Source organism: Cuculus canorus, chromosome 9 (genome assembly GCF_017976375.1).
Source record: "Cuculus canorus isolate bCucCan1 chromosome 9, bCucCan1.pri, whole genome shotgun sequence".
Lineage (NCBI taxonomy): Eukaryota > Metazoa > Chordata > Aves > Cuculiformes > Cuculidae > Cuculus > Cuculus canorus.
The window spans coordinates 18837851-18857030 of record NC_071409.1 but is presented as its reverse complement, the minus strand read 5'-3'; the positions used below and the strand labels follow the sequence as shown (position 1 = coordinate 18857030).

The 19180-nt window shown below is 35.4% G+C and overlaps 1 protein-coding gene across 12 annotated transcripts in view; it reads left to right on the top strand.

The window, feature by feature from the left end:
* Positions 1–19180, top strand: part of NAALADL2 (N-acetylated alpha-linked acidic dipeptidase like 2) — a 461442-nt gene that overhangs the window by 351633 nt on the left and 90629 nt on the right. The window lies entirely within an intron of this gene.

The window sequence follows — 19180 nt, the reverse complement described above, 5'->3', positions numbered from 1 at the left end:
CTGTTTTTACTAAGTAAACAGGTTAAATCTTATGATAGAAATGACGAGTTGCATTTAGAGGTTGGAAAGGATGTTTCAACAGCTCGTTATACCAAGTCTCACCACACTTGCATGTGTGCACTACCACTTTTTCACCTTTTCATTGCTTTAAAAGTAATGTATTTTTTATTCTTCAGCAAAAAGCACATTTTTCTCTTCATAATCTGATCATTTCAGATTTGCATTTCAATTTGCGTTTAAACCTGTATATTTACCAGATGTAACATGAAACGCAGGGAGTGTATTACTCTAACTAATATAAGTGATGTCCAAGGTAAGTGTATCAGGTTCCTTGCCCCATTATAACTTTGTGACTAGTCTGCAGTTGGAACATTTGGTACTTGTGCTGGTGTAAGCGTACACAGGCTTTAAACTAATGACCTTTTCTCCATTTCTGAGATTTATTATTTGAAACAAATTTAAAATAATCTAAGGTACATACTAAATGATAAAAACAGTTTCAAATGCTGTGCATAAAATAGAGTTCAGTTTTACTTTCATAAAATATGCTTTCTAGATGGTTTTCTATAAATTCACCAGGCTAATACTTGTTAGGTTATTCTGATGTTTTTTTGACTTGCCTCTGAAGCATTTGTTACTAAGCAATGCTTAAAGTAGCATTTTGAATTAAATGGAGTTTAAGACTGATCTTGCTTGGCAGTTGTTTTCCAGCTAAGTTAGCAAGATGATAACAGTCAAAGCGCTTCACTTGTCCAGTGTTTAGGTGGTAATTCCGTAATGGAAAGGATCTGGTTTATTCTGTGCAAGTATTGTGATAAATGGAATACAAAATAATTTATTTTCAGGAAAAATAAAGGCTTTTATTTGTAGAAAATGATACATAATGTTATGTATATGAGCCTACAGATGTTAGGGAAATGTCAATTAAAATTTTAAGTTATAGCTACTGAATTTGCAAAAAAAAAAATATTATTCTCATAGGTTGTTAGCCTTTTGCTAACCTGTTGGTCTTTGCAGTCCTATCTGCATGAAAACAGGTATTTGCCATTTAAAGAAATATATTTATTACATTAAATCCTTGAGCTATTTGAGGGGTTTTGTCAATTTGTTTCTTTGAGTTTATAATATGATCCATGCCAGTGATCTGAAAACTGTAAACTGTCTGGAACTGTGCGGCAGACATTTTATTATCTCTTTATCACTGTGTTAAGTTGTGAAGTTTTTATTCAAAGAAACACCTTATTAGTATCAGTGTTACAGTCCTGCCTTCTGTTTTGGAGAGAAAGCAAAGGATATCTCTTTCCCACTTGATTTCTGTGGTGTAGTTGGGTGTGATGTAGTATTTTGTAATGCTTTTGTAAAATCCTATCCAGTACTATGGACACAGCCTTTCTCAGCAGCCCCTGCCTTACACCGGTTTTAATTAGTTAACAGTCAGTAAAACCTGACTAGAACTTCATTTTTTTTCCTTCCAGTAAACACCCTACATCTCACCTCTGCTCCTGTAATGACTAAGGCTTTAATATCGAGATTGTATCCATTCTGCATGTTTACTCTGAAGCCCCATTTAAAAAGAAAGGGACAAAATGCATGTGAGGTAATCTGTGTACTTTTATTTTTAGTAGGATAATATTACTTGTAATTAATGCAGCTGTCATACAGCTTGTGACGTTAAAAAGATTTATAGGAATTATTGCTTCCAGTTGCTGGCTAGATTTCTGTATTCCTGTCAAGTATATTGACAGTGATGGAACGGCCCAGCACAGATCTTCATTTTTTCCCATGAGTGTTCACAATTTGCCATGTGTCTACAAGATTTTCACTGGAAGAGTGATCTACTTATAAAGAATATTGATATTACTTCCAGCACTTGCCAAGAAGCACATGCCAGTGTAATTATAAATTACCTCAAAATTATAGTAGTGCAAATGGGTTTAAATGTGTCTTTTTTGGAATTCGTCTCATCTTGAAGAAATTGAGGGTCCATTCACGTGAGATCCTTGTTAATAGGTGCAGATTGGAAAGAAGTGCTTAGAAGTCCAGTGAAAGACGAAGTTTGATTTGAGAGATTTCGGAGATTCTCAGGGCAGACATTATTTACGAAAGAAAAGAAGGTGAAACAGAAATTTAGAATTAATAATATCAATCCATTTTAAAATGGAAAATACAAATCTAGTTTACATAAATAGAATATTTCCATAATTTTTGTCTACATGGAAGATACTGCACCATACCTTTGGAGTCAGTGGTAAAACTCATACTTGCGTTTTTTGACTTCACAGCAAAAGGGACTGTATTGCATTATTTTTTCCTATTCCTAAACAGTGGTTGCAACACTGTTTTGAGAGGGGAGACTGAGATCTGTTCAACATTTGCATGAAAGACAAAGTTAGGTTTTGTTCAGTGCTCACTGTTGTGCTAAAATTGTGGATGCTCCATCTCAGTAAACCAGGAAGAATGTTTTCCTAGGGATAATTAATGCTTGTAACAAATGCCTGCAAAGGTTAACTGTTAGGATTCTAGGGAAAATGGTGAAAAACTTTGTCCTTCATGAGAAAAATAAAGTAAAAATCACACTATATTTGGAGCACTCCATGAATGCTGGAAGGACCATAGCTTAAAGAGAACTCTGAAGAAATGGCAAACTAAGATAAGCAAATGCATACAGCACTGTTTATTTTTTGTGTTGTTAATATGTGGCTTTTCTAAAATAAAACTTTGGATGTTTGCCAATCACTGCAGCTTCCAAAACATTTTTTTTTTCTTAATTTCTGGAAACTGTAGGATAAGTAGGGAAGAATTTTTAGCTGAAATGTGGTTTGTGTGACTATCCTAGACTTACGAATAAAAAGAAAAATCACAAACCTGATATAGTTGTCTACTCTGTGAGATCTGGTGGTGGTCAGTCAGAGAATGGGATAAGGGCTTTACTGATTAACAGAGACCATGACTTCTTAAAGATGTTTACTATATAAAGGGATTACATCTTTATTTTAGTTGCAGGTTTCAAAAGGGAGCTACATAAGCAGTCTGCAAATAATAATTTTATGTGCCTGTCAGTGGGATTCAGTGGGATTCTGGTTGAAACACCAAATTACAGGAAGATGCTAATTTAAATGTTTGGATTAAATAAGCAAAGAGGAATTCAAACAATTCTGAGACCTTGACATATTTAATTCAAATCTTTTTTATATAACTATGCTAATTAGTGTCCACATTACCAAGAAGAAATACTGCCAAGTTATATCTTCGCCTACTATTATTTTGTAAGGAAAATTATTGTCAATTCACTTGCTGAGTTAATGAATCACCATTTGTTGGCAGAATGTCATTGGTAAATTGGGTTTGTTTGATGCTGGCATTAATTCTCTGTAAATAAGGCCATTAATGAATTTTTCTACAATTAACATTTCAAGGATAAGGAAGTTATTATGAAACATAAATTAATTCCTGTTTTCTTTAACTGATTGTATGACCACTGCTGATCAGAATCCAGGTCTGCTGTTACTGTTGAACCCAAGAAAGCGTACTTCTTTCTCCAAAGGAAAAGTGCCGTTTAAAGCTATCAGAGAATGAATTGAGTACTTTCTGCATGGGAAATTAAAAATTAGTATACCAAGTATTGTTCCATGCTATTTATCAATACTTGTTTCTCTTAAAGGATTAAGTGGCATAAAACTTCTTTACCTTTAAAGATGTTATTGACAAAAAACATTTTTTTTTTTTTATTTTGGAAGTAGAACTGAAGATAAACTGTATAGTTGATTATTATTATTGTTTCTTGATTAAAAAAAAAAAATCTTAAATTAGTGCCAACATTGATTCTTTTCTTCCAACTTCTGTGTGTTTTTCTCATTTATTTTGTTTTACTTTCAACATTTAATAATGGATCTCCAAGCTTCATATGTCGGTAGGTTGTAAAAAAAGAAAAAAAACATTAAAATATTAATTGAATTGCCTGTTTTATGCAATGTTATAGAAGAATACAGCTTCCTCATGAATTTTCCATCCTCACCTATTACTGGTTTTAGTGTTATAATTGATTGCTGGTGTTGCTTTTTATCCTTGTGTTAAAAACTAAAAAAATCTCTTGAGAATCAGATGTTTATGCTGTGAACTCTTGTCTCAGGAATGCATAACTACGTTAAAGTTTGCTGTTAATATGGACAATACTTCATTGCCAGCTCTATCAAATTCATTAGAAAGCCTCTTCTCTGGTGTGAAAAGTAAAGTTTCATGTAACATTGGATTCGATTTTGGAGTTGCAAGTTGCTCTTGTTATTAACTATGTTGTTGGATGAAATTTACTTGATAGCTATAAGATATACACAAACAGCACAAAAAGAAATCTACGTGCAAAAATGATGTGTATGGCAAGATAACCAGAAAAAAAAAAAGCATCTTTACTCCAGAATCTACAAGACATTAGTATAAAATGAAATGAGCATTAAGAGTATGTTGTTGTTTGTCTCATAGGGATTACAGCCACTTATTCCGTACTTTTGCATGTGACAGACAAGTAATCAAACTTTTGTGCAGCACAACACACTTTGTAAGTTGCAGATAATAGGGAAAAAAAACATATCAGAATATTGAAAAGCAGACATATAATAAAGAAGTTTACATACTTTAATTTGATAAACATTAGATGCTTATTTATTTGGTAGTAAGATGGCCTTTGTAGGTGTGCCAACTTCTTAGAATAGGAAGATTCAAAATGTTCTTTGACACACTATTACTCTATCTCAGTATGTCTTCTAGCTGTGATTTTATAGACGAGCATGAAGATGAGTCTAAGTGATTTTACAAAATATCTAATGAGGATAAACCATATAAATATGTACATCACATTAAATACAGCTCTGATACGTGGCTGAGGGACGCCCTCTCATTGAGTCACAAGGTTCAGGACAGACCCCCTTGTTTTCTAAGCACCTCCTCAATGGAGAGCCTCGGTGCAGCAGATCTGACCCAAACTCGGTAAATGGTTTGTGTCTAAAGGTTTGTGTTATCTTCCCTACTCCCTCTTTAGCAGGGTACTAGAGATATATATATACACATATATATGAGTTCACTACCAGTCAGAGTTAGTGGTACCTGTGAGAGTCCCCTCAGGAACTGACACCCAAAGGTCTGCCTGTCAGAGACCCTCACGGGCTTCTTGGCTGATGAGTCAATACTCGCTATCAGAGAGCCAAATGGGCTGTCACCAATGCTCTTAAACAGTTTCACAAAGGCTATCAAAGCCCTCCCAAGGACTCTCACTGAGACAAATTTGCAATGCTGAAACAATTTGTAATTTACTTTAAAGTGACAGATAAAACAAGTTTGGAATTGCAGTTGATAAGTTCACTCACTGCAATAGGACTAGAGTGTCACAACGAGCTTAGAATGATCTTACATTTATAAGAAGTAACGGTTGAACCTCGAGTCAGTAGTTATTTTCCCAGAGAACATACAGCAAAGCTGGAGGTGTGACTCTTACCAGAAAGGAGTCCCTTCTTGGGGAGGAGAGGAGAGGTCCAGCTCCATCAACCTGTCCATCGGATAAAGTGGTCATTTAATTCCTTCTCTCCAACAAAAGGGTTTCCATGTGCCAATTCTGTAGTTTTATGGAGCCTCTTGGTCAGTCATATTAATTGGCTCACAGGGAGGCCTGCTTGTGCCATCAGAAGCCGGACTCCACAGTTTGTCATGCCCTCAAGGTGGGGAGCTCAGGACATGCTTTCAGTGGTCTTTCTGTTCTTAAATGGAGCAACATCAGGCTGTGAGGCCTCTGCCTCACTCGAGGTGTCGCTCAGCTGATGTGAGCATTAGACCACCACTCAATTCATCTGTCTTGAAAGATAAAGTTATTCAAGTTGAACCACTCCCTTTTGAAGTTGTTGTGACTTCAGTGTTTGCCCTCTCTTGCAAGATCAGCCATGGCAAGTCCATTGTCCCATATATGTGTTTCGCTTTTGATTGTTGTGTGCTGATTGTTTATCTGGTGATTGAGTGCCTTTTAGAACAAGGGGTATTTGGAATATATATTTGTAGACCAAAGTAGCTGACTATTGAGTGAACAATAGTAACAAATGACACTTCGGTAGACTGAGCTTAATTGATCTGAAAACAGCATGTCTCATCCAAATGCTTTCTCTCTTCATCTGAATTTCTTCTATAAAATATTTTTTTAGTACTCAGTTGTGATTTTAAGGTCCACTCCAACACAAACCTTTCTATGAGTCTATGTGTACATCTCAGTTTTCCTTTTGGTCCTCCTTAGATCATTTTAAAAATATTAGTCCCTGGATATTAGTTCCACAGTTCTGGGGCATATCTCACTTAGCTTGCAAAATGGCTTTGTGTTTGCATTTTTGGGTTTTTTTCAATCTCTTTGTTCTGATAATGAAGAAAAGGTGGAGGATGGACTTTTATTTCTATGAAATTATGCAACCCAAGTGATTTAAGTATATTTTTCCTGATTTATACTGTTGTATAACAGAAGAGAATTGGGTCTTGACTTCTGATTTATTTCCCTGTAAGAACAGCAGAGTTTTCTGCTTCAGTACTAAAAAGTATGTCTTGCATTCTTCTGAAAAGAGCACTACATTTGTGTTGACAGAGCTACTGAAGGCATCTGATCCTGCTCATCAAACACTGGTTGCCTTTGCTGTCAGCTAATTAGAGATAAACACATGACCCTAGTTATCTTGTGAGTGATGAAAGAAATCCATTTGTTTAAAGAAAAGAAAGGGTAAAAGGAATAACATCTACACTTCCTTTTTTTTTTTTCACTCCGCTTATGGTGTACTTAAATACTTGTTTTAATTTCATGTTTTTCTCCCAAATTGATCTTTCTTCCTAAACATGAACAGTTGAGACAAAAGTCAGATAAGGTATATGATGTGTTTGGATATATGTGCTAAGAAAAACTATCATGGTAGAAACAGGTGTAATAGCATCTCCTCTCAAAGAGAGAGGGGTAGTACACAGATCGTGAGTGATAGGTAATCAAAACAAGCAATTTTTAAAAAGCATAGCAGGGCAGCCCAATTAGATTTCTCTATCAAGCATTTTAAATGATTATGTGCAAAATTAATTGGTTTAACGGTTCTGGCAAGCACATATGGGAGCTTGTATTTTTAGTTTTTATCAACTTAAATCCATACTGCGTTTTTTGCTACAAAGAAAATATAGTATAATGTCCTATGTATTGTTCATTCTTGACCTTTGTGTCGATGCCATACATGTTGCTGTCTGGCACGACTTAATGGTACCCCGTCAGGTACCATATACACTTGATTTCTTCCCACTGCCACACCCCCTTTTTTTTTTTTTTTTTTTAACAAATCTCAAAATTTGGTTCTTACAAAATGAAATAGTAGTATTATTATCTCAAAGTGTCAAGTTACATGAATTCAAGGGCAGTAGTTGTCCATATAGGTTGATTTGTCTACATGGTGTTTGGGAGTGTAGGGCAGTGGTTTTTTACTACTTCATTGCTGTTGCTGTGAAATGAAAGATGTTTGTCCTGAAGGCAAAGGCAGATTTAAAGCTCTCTGAAAGCACATTTGAAGAAGGCAAATGGTTGAGGAGATGACGTTAGGGTCGCATTTTGCCGGTGCTGCTTTGGTTCATGGGGGAGGTTACTTTTTCTCCTTTAATGCAAGGATTTAAATCATGTTTTAATCAGAGGTGTGACCTGAAGAGCTCATTGTTACTTTGTATTTAAATTTCTTATTTACTACCTTGATTGAATTTTGAGGCCCTAAGGACAAAGATAGAATCATTAAGGTAGACAAATTCATTTTGCCTACTGTCCTGAGAAGTCTTGCTTCTCTTCTGGCAGCATCTGCTCATTCTGACGTTCCCAAAGTAGGTTCTAGGACTGTTGACATCAGAGTTTAATGGTCTAATATTTAATCTCTCTTCTAAAATAAAGTGATAAATAAATAATAATAACTTCCACGATTGTTTCTTCTTTCTGACATCCTGTGCTTCCCATCAAAGGAGGCACAAATACTATGTGTAATTCTTTGGTGCAGATTTAGTGTTAGACACTTGTGCAGCACTGCTTATAGTAACACCGTAGCTCAAGGCAAAATATTCTTAGAACTTAACTCACAGCCTACCTATGACCTTTTAAAAAGAGAGCTGAAACACTAAGTGAAAGGAGGAGAGTTCATACATGACCTTTAACTGGGGCAATGTGTCTCTGCTCCACAAAGAACACACTCTGCCTTGAGCGTTAGTGTAAATATTATGGCCTATTTTCTGATTTCCTGCAAACTAATGTACACTAAGAGGAATTATATAAGGACTAGTGTAACCACACTAATGTAAAAGTGGGATAAAATGTGAGAAAGATTTTGAGGTTGTTCTGTCCCTGCAGAAGTCTGGATTTCTAGCAGGGTTGGCTTTTTTCTCCCCAGATGCTCTCTGACATAGAGCCTTTACTTTAAAGTATTTTTTTACTTCAATGAATACTGCATGATCCTTAGTAATTAATTGTTAATGTAAGTTAAGTGACTGTCATTGTAATAGACAAAAATACCCTCCAGTTATTATAATTTTGCTGAAGAACCACCAAGCAATATAGAGAAATACTTAAGTAGTCTGAATCTCAGACAGCATGAACGCTGGTCCTAGGGTTCTTCAGGAAACCCTTCTGCAGTGTAGTAGTTCATCACATCCAAGTTTTCATGTTGCCCTGGAAGAACTGTGCTGCATCTGTCTTGGTGACAACCATTAGTAAGTGCTTTCTTGCAGCAACGGTGAAGTGTTCCTTGGTGAAAAGAGTAACAACATGCCCCTCGGTTCTTTGTGAGACATGCTGCCTTGGATATCCCTCTTCTAGTTTGAGGAGCTTGCTCTATCAACTATACCAGCATGATTACTTGCCTTGACCCTTACAATATTTGCCTGTATCGACATTTTTAACTGTATGATTCAGATCTTTGTGAAGTTTTCCCTACTTCACTTTGTGAAGTGTTCCTTCCTCCTCTGTTTCCCATTGAGCACAAGGCCCACAAGGATCTTTTAGAATTTCATTAAATCCTTGTCAGTGTTTTCATCGGTATTAACATTCCAGATCTGAGGCTAAAGCTTGTTAATTAGCCAGAGCTTCTTCTGGATCATTGCTTTTGCATCATGCATTAACATTTTAAGATTATCTTGGGTCTATCCGCTGTCAGAGTATTTAATTTTAAAACAAATGGATAGCTTGCATACTTTCAGTATTGACACTATTATAGTGGTTTCAAATTAGAATGAATTCTGAGTGTGATTATACAGCACTTCAAATATGGAGGTTTTCAAAGATACAAGTAAGGGTAGATGTTAAAATTAATTGGCTTTCAGTGGGAGATACTTCACTGATTGGCCTTTGTGCCTTTGAAAATTATATCCCAAGAGACAAGGCAGACTAACTGTAGGGGAAAATAAAATTGATCTCTTTTTTTACTGAAGATAAAGTGAAATATGGAGAGATGAATAAGACTTGATGAAGTCACAAAGGGGAAAAAGGAGGGAAATTAATCCAGATCTTAGGGCAAATGACTAAGAGGATACAAATTCTCAGTCTTGTGTTCTGTGTTTGGGCACTCTAGAACATTTGACATTAAGTTCACACATTAATCTTAAAAGTGCTTAAGAAGTAGCAGCTGGAATCAGTTCAAATTGCAAAATTTAAGTGGTTAATACAGAATTCAGGTATAATGTTGTAGTATGTTTTGTTCTCTACATGATCTACATGTAGATCTACATAATTTGAATTAAATTTCTGAATGTAGACTTTTCTGTTCGAGTATTACTTCTGACTTATATGTTTCAGGTTCATTTGTTGTTTGAAATAGTTTGCAAAATCTTTACTGCATCATATCTGTTGCTGATCTATAGGTGATCTGAAAGCAATACACAGGTAACCAATATTCCAAATTTATGCTGGTTAATTTGGGACTAAACTTTGTTTTGATCGCTGACTGGATGAGCTCTTAATGCTTTAGGATGGCATTTGCTTCATTTTTGGAAATTCTTCCCTCCTTGAGTCAAGAATTTTTGCAGCACTTGCTACAGTAGCTTCTGAGAAGTAGTGTTGTGAGTTCAGAAGCTTGAATTCAGGTTACTCAATTTTACTATTTTTTTTTTGTTTAAGTAAATCAGTTAATTATATTGAAATTATCATTGGTAATTTGTAATAACCACTTAAATAAGGATTCACCCTGCTGTCATTTAATACTGATCTCTCGGAGACAAGTCTGAAATTAGGCTTCAGTGCTATTTTTTTAAAACCATTTGAGCTCAAACAAAGATTTTGTCCGGAAGCTTCACCGGACTTCCTTCTTGCTTGTTTGTTTTAATCTACCGGCCTCCCTGATGGGTGTGTTCCACGCTGATACTCTCAAAAGCAGACATTACGCTCTGAAGCTGTCTGCCCTGGTTGCGTTTAGTATCAGTAGATGAAGCACTGCCGAGGTGTGCTGATGCTAAAGATGAGGGGCAAAGCACTGGCAGGACTCATAGCTGGCAGACAGGAGGACGAGGATGAAATACCAGCAGGGAGACCTGGCTAAGAAATGCTATTGCTTTCTAGTTTGCTATGCAGATGAATAAGAAAGTCAGTGGTTTTATTCCGTTTGATTATATGCTCTGTGACAACTAAGTTGCAAATAATTGCTGACGTAAAGGTTTCTTTAATGCTTTTGAATGGAAGTCCTTAGCCCCCTTAATGTACACTAATCCTGTGTATTTCCAATCTCTATATTGAATTTTACATTACAAAAGCTGGGTTTTTTTTCATAACTCCTTTTAGTTCAGCATGGTTGGTTCAAATTGTAACCTGTTTTTCAGTGTTTTGATAAGTCAATCAGACCACTCAAATGTGTTAAGATGAAGCACTTGAAGTGAAATTTACAGCTCTAGAGCCCATCTGTGTTGCTATTTCTGATCGCAGTCTTTAAAAAGCATGAGAAATAATGTTCTCAAAGCAAATAAAGTACTAAGATTTCAAACCAGGTATGTCATCCAATGCCATCTGAGAAAGAAGCAACTGTTAGTATAATGCACTATGATCATCTCTTATGATGCACAATTTCCATATTGTGTCAATATGCAGACACTTAAATAAACAGAATATTATATTACCGAGTGTCCTGATGAATGTTCTGTTGCTGCTTATGTCTTAGTAGCATGGAGATTGAGAGATAAACACTTTAAGGAGAGATATGTGAGCAGTTAGTTACCTTTCCTTCCTTTTAAATAAAAGTTCATCTTTGGTTCCAGCATTTTCTTTTTTTTGTTTTGTTTTTAAAGGTCCAGGATTGGGACTATAGCTGTAGAATAAATATTTAACATTTTTAAAATACACTGCTGATTCAAGAAGTTATTTTGATCTCTCTTTACTTGTGACTTTTCGAGTATCATGTATTCGTTAATAGACTTCTCAATGAATAATATATGTCCCTCAGATTTATTCAATTTGCTTTGTTTTCATAGCTTTTCAAATTACTGTTCACAAGAAAATCTGCTGATTCTCAAGAACGTTAATGTAACTGATGGTCACTCAGCACTTTTGAGTATTTTATTTTAGAAGGCCAAATCAAAGCTATACACTTTTTTTTTCCCAACTATTTTTATTTCATAGTCAGAAATACAAGTAACAGACCCTCTCAGCATAAAAATAGACAGGGAGGTATTTTTTTTTGTCATATTTCAATTCATACAGGGTATGGAATATATTGTAGTGCAAGTATATCCTAGTAAAGCAAACATGCACATTGCCCTTGAGCATGTTTCTTTCATAGAATGGGTTGGGTTGGGAGGGACCGTAAAGATCACCTTGTTCCAAGCCTCCTGGCCTGGGCAGGGACACTTTCCACTGGATCAGGTTGCCCGAAGCCCCATCCGTGACTTCTCTGGGCAACTGTGCCAGTGCCTCACCACCCTCAGAGTAAAAATTTCTCCCTATTAGCTAATCCAAATCTCCCCTCTTTCATCTTAAAACCTTTACATCTTTTCCTGCCACTATACTCCCTGATAAAAAACCCCTCCCCACCTTTCCTGTAGCCCCCCTCTAAGTACTGACCTTCATAGGTCAAATATTGCTTGGTACACAATTTTTACAAGGAGCTACTAAGTATGGTTTAAATTCTTCATGGAGCTATGATTTTATTTGATTTGGCTGTTTATGCTGTAGCTGTAATCTGACCCCCACCTCTCTCTCTATAATTTTGTGCCTCTATAGCCAGTTAGGACAAATTGAGGTTTGATTATCCAGCACTTCAGTTAGAGTATAGAATTTGAGTATCCACATAAGTGGTTTGGGATATACTTTTCAATAATAAATACAATAACTCTGTTGCTATACATTTTGAAACTGGGCACGGGATGAAATGTGTTGGCTATTCGGTCTGATCTAAGTACTGAATGAAAAAGATCATTTAATGCAGAGAAGTTATATATGTACACATTGATCATTTATTGTATAGTCTTTAGAATAACAGGTGCATAGATTTGCTTGAACTTCCATGCATCTTGGCTCTGTTCATATTAATATGAGTAATAGATATCTGCTTATTTTCTGAGCTAGCACATTATTCATCTTTTGATAGCAGAGATCTCGATCAGATTGGTGAACCACTTATCATTTCTGTGTATCCGTGACTTTTTTCTCCAAAATGCAACTCTTCATTCGTTGTGTTTTAGTGAACTATAACAAGTACAGTATAGAAATCTTGTAGTAAGATTTTTCTTACCTAGAACTGGGAAATTGTTAGTGGAAATTAGCAGCTCTTTTGGGAGGTGGAGGCTGTTTGATTTCATTGGATTTTTTTAATGCTAACTCTTCTAAAGGCATACAGAAGGAAAGATATGTTGGAAACTTTTCATCTTACTCAGTGTTAACCATGTTAAGGATTTGGTGCTTTGGTGATTTAGTGTCAGATTGACATTTCTCTAAAAGCGTTCAGTGAGTCTAAATGAGCAACTGAATTTTGGATTAGTTTTTACCACATGATTTGTGTTTTTCAGATTGACTCATAAAAATTAGAGAAGACAATATTGGTAATTTTGGACAATATTGGTAATTTTGTTGGTCTTGCTACAGAAACATTAAGTTTTTAAGTTTTTATGAAGTCTGTAATTGGAAGTTATGGCATCCTGCAGGAAAACTGAAGAAGAGAAAAGCTGAAATAATTGTTCTGCGGTCTCTATATCCTGTAAGGCAACATGGCCCAGAGATCCAAAACTGAACCGTAGGCTAAATGAGCTGTGTGCACTGAAGTAAGGAGGCAAAGCATGTTCCAGAAACTAGAAGAGTGTTAAACCTGAATCAGCATTACAGAGGAGAAGCGTGATGACCTGTGTAATTGTAGATTAATTAGTTTCGTTAATAACCCAAGCAAAAATAAATAAAATGATAATAGATTTAAACGGGAGTTAAAAGAAGGAGGGTAATTAAAGCCAGTCACAATTTCAGAATTTTTCACAGAATGTGTCTCTCTCATGAAACTTTTTAAAAAATCTTTTGAAGGAATGGTATGTTTATTTTATAAAGGTAGCAGCGCAGATTTCTGTGGAGCACCTTGTATGCTACTCTATGGAATTCACAATAAAAACAGTGCTTTAGGATAGTAGTTAATCACATGGATTTCAAGTTTACCGAGGCTGACTGGTAGATCTTCAAAGATATGACCTGTCAATGGAGAGGCATCGTTGAATGATGATTTTCCTACCAACATTTTTCAGGCAGCAGCGCTAGATTCAGTATGAGTCAACACCTTCAGGATTTACTGGATACAAAAATTGCTACTTTTAAAGCATGTGGAATGGAAAAACATAATGGATACAGTAAGAATCAAAAACTGGAAAATCATATAAATTCACGTGTGAACTAAAAAGCATTATTTTAAGAGTGAGGACAATGAAGCATTGGAACAAATTAGTTTGGAAAAGATGGATTAGTTCATCTCTCAATATCTTTAGCTATAATTTGGCCTTTTTGCATATAGTATTCTTTACTCACATGAAAGCAACCGATCTCAGTAAAATAATATTCCTTTTATTTTAAAAGAAAAAGATAAAGTAGACAGTATAATTGTTGTGTTTGGCTTTGGACCATAACTCAATTGTTACACAAAGGATATTATTAAATACAGCTGTGTTCTTACATGTTATTTCTATTAAGTACCAACAACCAGTACAGTGAAAATCATGTCCTGGAACTTCAGTTTGTTTATATTTTGAAAATATGAGTGTCTGTGTGCATGTTTGTGTATGCATGCTTGATTTTGTATCTATGAATAATACTTCTGAGCTTAGGGAAACTGTTCATATCCATGAAATTATTTGCATATACAATTATAGCAATGAGGCCAGAGATGCAAACTGTGGAAGATGGAGTGCAGAGAGAAAGACTTAATATTGAGGACAAAATAAGCTCGTGTTTATGTGATTCAGCAGCTTTAGACTATTAAAAAGTATTGGGCGGTGAAATAATTTTTTTCTATACTACTGACTTAGAATCTGCTCCTTTGAAAGTTTGCATAAATACAATATTATTTAGTATTCTGAAAAATACATATATGTAGCTTTCATTAGTCTTCCTTCCCTGATAAGAGTAAATGACTGTAGATTGCACTATACTGGATTTGTCAGTTTGTTTTCCCAATGTGTGCAGTGTAAACCTATCTCTCTTACATACTGTACATGCATTATTTCAGAAAGTTTCACTTCATTTCAGCAAAATCAACTTTTGAAGATCACAACCTGGAGAATTAAAACATGAAATACAATGTAATACCTATTTTTCTTAGGTTATATTTTGCAGTAGGTAGACTCTATCAGTTTTCAGTCTTAGAGACCTGTTCTAATGAATTCTGATATAAAATCCATTATTAGCCTTTCTGGGATTTGCTTCTTACAAAAAAGTAGTGACGTATCCCTGGAATCTCATGAATAATAACCCTCCCACATTTTATTAACAAAATTTAGATTGTTTTTAGTTCTCCAGTTCTTGACATTACATAGAAACTACAGTATCCCTGTTCCATACTATACATAGGTTTTGGAAATATCTCAGATAATAAACTTATTTTTTTCCTGGATGCAAAGGGACACATCATTTGCATATATGATGAGTTTGGGGTCATAGTTAACTCCTGTGTGTTTTGGTGAAAATCTTTTCAAAGTCACTTGCACTAGATCAGTTTTGTTTTATCTGGCTAAAGTCACATTTTATTCAATTAGTTGCAATCGGTTTGCCAAGCCTTAATATTTCATAATGCTTGAAATTAAAGTCAAGTGGACTTCTGTGGAAACCAGAAAGAAAAAGTCATTTGACTGTAGTGCCTCTACTGCTTTCCCTGCTCTAGCTTTTTTTTTCTTCCACATTCCTGATTATTATTTTTCTCCTGTCCAGTACAGAGGCAATACCAAGGATACTGACTTATGGTGTAAGCTGATAAAAATTGGAACAATCCAGTCAGAGCATTACACCATCTATGTTATTGTTCACAGTGGTCCATTTGTCCCAAAATTTTTTTGCACCATTGCTGTATAAAATGAAATTACCTAAGATTTCTTGATCATTTCACTTATCTCCAGTGGAGCCTGGAGACGAGTATTTGTGGTGCTGTCTGACACACTTTAATAAATCTGCTTCGTGATGATCTTTCTGAAAAATGCAATTGATACAGATACTTGATATCTTAAGTGCAAGTACTGTGATTATTCCATTTGCTCAATTCCCACTGAAGTCCAGAAAAGGGTTTTTTTATGAAAAATACGATCATAGTTTATTGACCTTCAATCTTGGTGTGGACAAATAGGAGTGACTTTCCATTTCAAAGAATGAAATCTGTGTGTATGTGTGAGAGAGAGAGAGAGACTAGGAAGGGAGTGATTAGCTCATGCATAGGTTCTATCAAGAAATTTAAATGTCAGACTAGAGGTTTCAGGGCAAGGTAAAGCTTTGCCAGCAGTAAATTACTTTGGCCTTATTCCAGGATGGTGCCATGAGGGTAGATTTGCAGTAATTTACCAATGTGGCAAGAGGGTTCCTCCAAAATATTACATGTGGGTTTTCGTGTTCTGTTCCAAAAAAAATTTTATTCACTTCTTTATATTATGATTGAACTTACTCTGATCTTTGATTACAGTAACAAAGCAGAAATTTTAACAGCAAATTTCTACTCCACTTTAAAAACCTGACGGTTGAGTTTTTTTACCGTGTTTATTTGTGTATGTGTTCCCTCTAACCTGGATGATGTCTTAGGTTCCAGAAAAGAGATCTGATATAGGGAGCGTGTGGGAAGAGATAGGGAATACGTGACACTTAATATGTTCACATGCGTGACAGGGATAAATGACAATTTCTGTTTTCTAGTGATATACTTTAGATTATGTTGAGTTCATAAGTAGTGGATTCTACATGTTAGCATAGTGAAACAGTCCACTGCATGGGGAAGGGTAGCAGGTTGGCTTTCACTGGAGGTCTGATGAGTCTATCTTCCAGGATCAGCTTTATCATAAGGCACCAAAGGATGATTTTGAGCTGATTTGCACTTTGACAAGTGTGTTTTGTTGGAGGGGGGAAATAGTGATAGCAAACATTTCCGGTAGAATTACTTCAGATCACAAGTATTGTGTGGTTCAGAAAGAGAAAATGTGATGTGAATGCTGGTAGTTTGGGGAAATATAAATTAGAGTAGTTACAACTATTCAACAACCAACCTTACAATGACAGTCCTGTTTTGGACACTTATGATATCTTGAAATAGGATATATTATAACTCTTCAAATAATAGTGTGAGTGTACATATCTCTGCTCTTTAGAAGAACAAGTAACTTCTCTCTTTCTCTTCCTGTGGGGTATGGAGAAGCAAGACTCTAATCTCAGTGGCATGAATTATTTAATATCCACTTGGAGGGTTTGAATGATGCATCCCAAAATGAGTAGTATGGTGTAACCTGGTTGTTACAGAGTTAGACTGCACTGAAATAGCTTCACGATATTTCTGTCTCTGCATATTATAGAATGAGAATGCCTTTAGGCATTTAAAATGATTTACAAGCCACAGCTCTTTCCATGGAGTATGAAATACCACCCATTTGAAAATGAAGTCTTGTTGTCAAATCTTAATCCTCTTGCCTACTTAAGCAGTGTTTTTATATTAGCAACAAATGGTACCACAACACAAAACATTAGGCAAGTCATGCAATTCTTATCAAGTCCTGATTTATCAGTGTTTCGTGCTAGAACTGATTAATTTGCATTTTGTTAAACCTAAGTTTCGTAGTATCTCTGTGCATATGAGACAACTAACACTGACCAGTACTGAGTACCTGGAAGAAAAGTCTTGTACAACATTAGGTCTAGAAAGGTACTACTTTTTTAATGGAAAAAAAAAATAGTTTGACTGCATCCTTTAATTACAGTTGTGAACAACCCATGCTTAAAAATTTTCCTCTGAAGGAAAAAAGCATCCAATGTTTTTAGTGTATTCATAGTTGGGCAGGGAGACAGAAATCTCTGTTAACATCCTATTTTCTTTGCTGGGTGTTAGTCACAACTTAGTACAATCTTAAGCCATTTTCTGAATTTTACCATAAATAAAAATAGTACACTGAATATTGGGGCTGAGTCTTTGATGATGGAAAATAAGTCTTTAAAGTGACTTTACCTGAGGGGCTGGAGAGCTTGCCTTTACCTGTGCTGATTAAAAATAAATATGGGAGAAGTTTTAATGCCGTACTTTTCTGGTTGTTGAGCATACGAGTCTGGGGTAAGTAGGTACTTTTGAGAAACACAGCTACCATAGCTATCTTCTGTAATTTCTTAATTACTTTTGTTAAAACTTGTAAGTCTCTATATTTTTAAGGTAGTGAGATGTTTGCAACGGCTAATGGCACTCCGACTGCAATCTTGCCACTTATATAATTTATGCTGTGTAATTTTAGCTCTAAACATTTGATTGCTCTGAAATTCTTTTATCAAATGGGTGCATACCTGCTTGATTTTTACCTCCCTTAAAAATCTATTAAAATTCCTAGCAGTTTGTAATGGGTGTTGGCAACAAGTATATCTGAGTTAATGAGGCATATGACTTCAATGTAGGTATAGAAAGGATAAGTGTAATTTAGAAAGGATAAATGTAATTCAGTGTAGTATAAAAAGCATCAGGAATAGGAGACACTGTCAGTAGATAAAGTTAAATGAAGAAAAAGTTCAGTAAAAGAAATAAATTTACACGGCATAATTTCTGACTACTTTGCTTTTGTATTTATTACCAGTTTGATGTAAACTTTGCATCTAAAATGTGGTTCAGTCCTGTGAGGTCGCATTTATTATAAAGACGTTACACTGATGGTCATATTTTTTTTGGAAAAGACAATTCTTTCAAAATATGCAAATGCTGCTCAACAGAAAACAAAGTCCTGAACAAGCAACACAGCTTTATGCTTGTCTTGTGTTTTGTAGCTGTAAACTAAATAAAAAATAATTTAAATTTGTAAAGTAGTAAAACATATAACAATATTTTTAAATATTTCATGCCAAACACACTTATTTCTCTATGCTTTCTTTTATAACCACTGGTGTTATAGTCTCCTAGTTTGCTATGAAGTCACTATTAAAAGGCCAGAATTATTCTAAGCTTTTTTGAAAGGTAAAACTGGACTTTGAAGTATGGCAGCTGGCAGTGCATAGTTAAAATGAATTTTCTTTCATTCAGTAGAAAATTGAGTATGGTGTCAGAACTAGATCTTGGTTAATCTGAGTTTGGTCTAACATTTGATAAGGATGGTAGTTGTCACAATTTTCAGTTTCCTTTGGCCCTTGCCCGCTGGCTGAAAAAGGTCTTCTCTCTCATCCAAGGTACCTGCATGCATTTTCAAAGAACAGTTCTTTATAGGTCACGTGGTTTATGTAAGAGGCTGGTTTTTCTTGTGAAAATACAATATTTTCTTCCCACACAGCCTAAAAGACAGTTTACTCTTGAAATTTCCAGATGCAGTGCTTTTCTGTAAGAAAACACAGAGTACATTGTGGGAGCATTTATATGGGTGATGGTGGTCCCTGGCAGCTGTAGTGATGTTTGACAATCACCACCTGCACTGGGGTGGAGATCAGAAGAAATTAAGATGATGCTAAATTCTTTGTCCTCGACATCTTTAATTAAACAGTAATTGCATTGGGTTT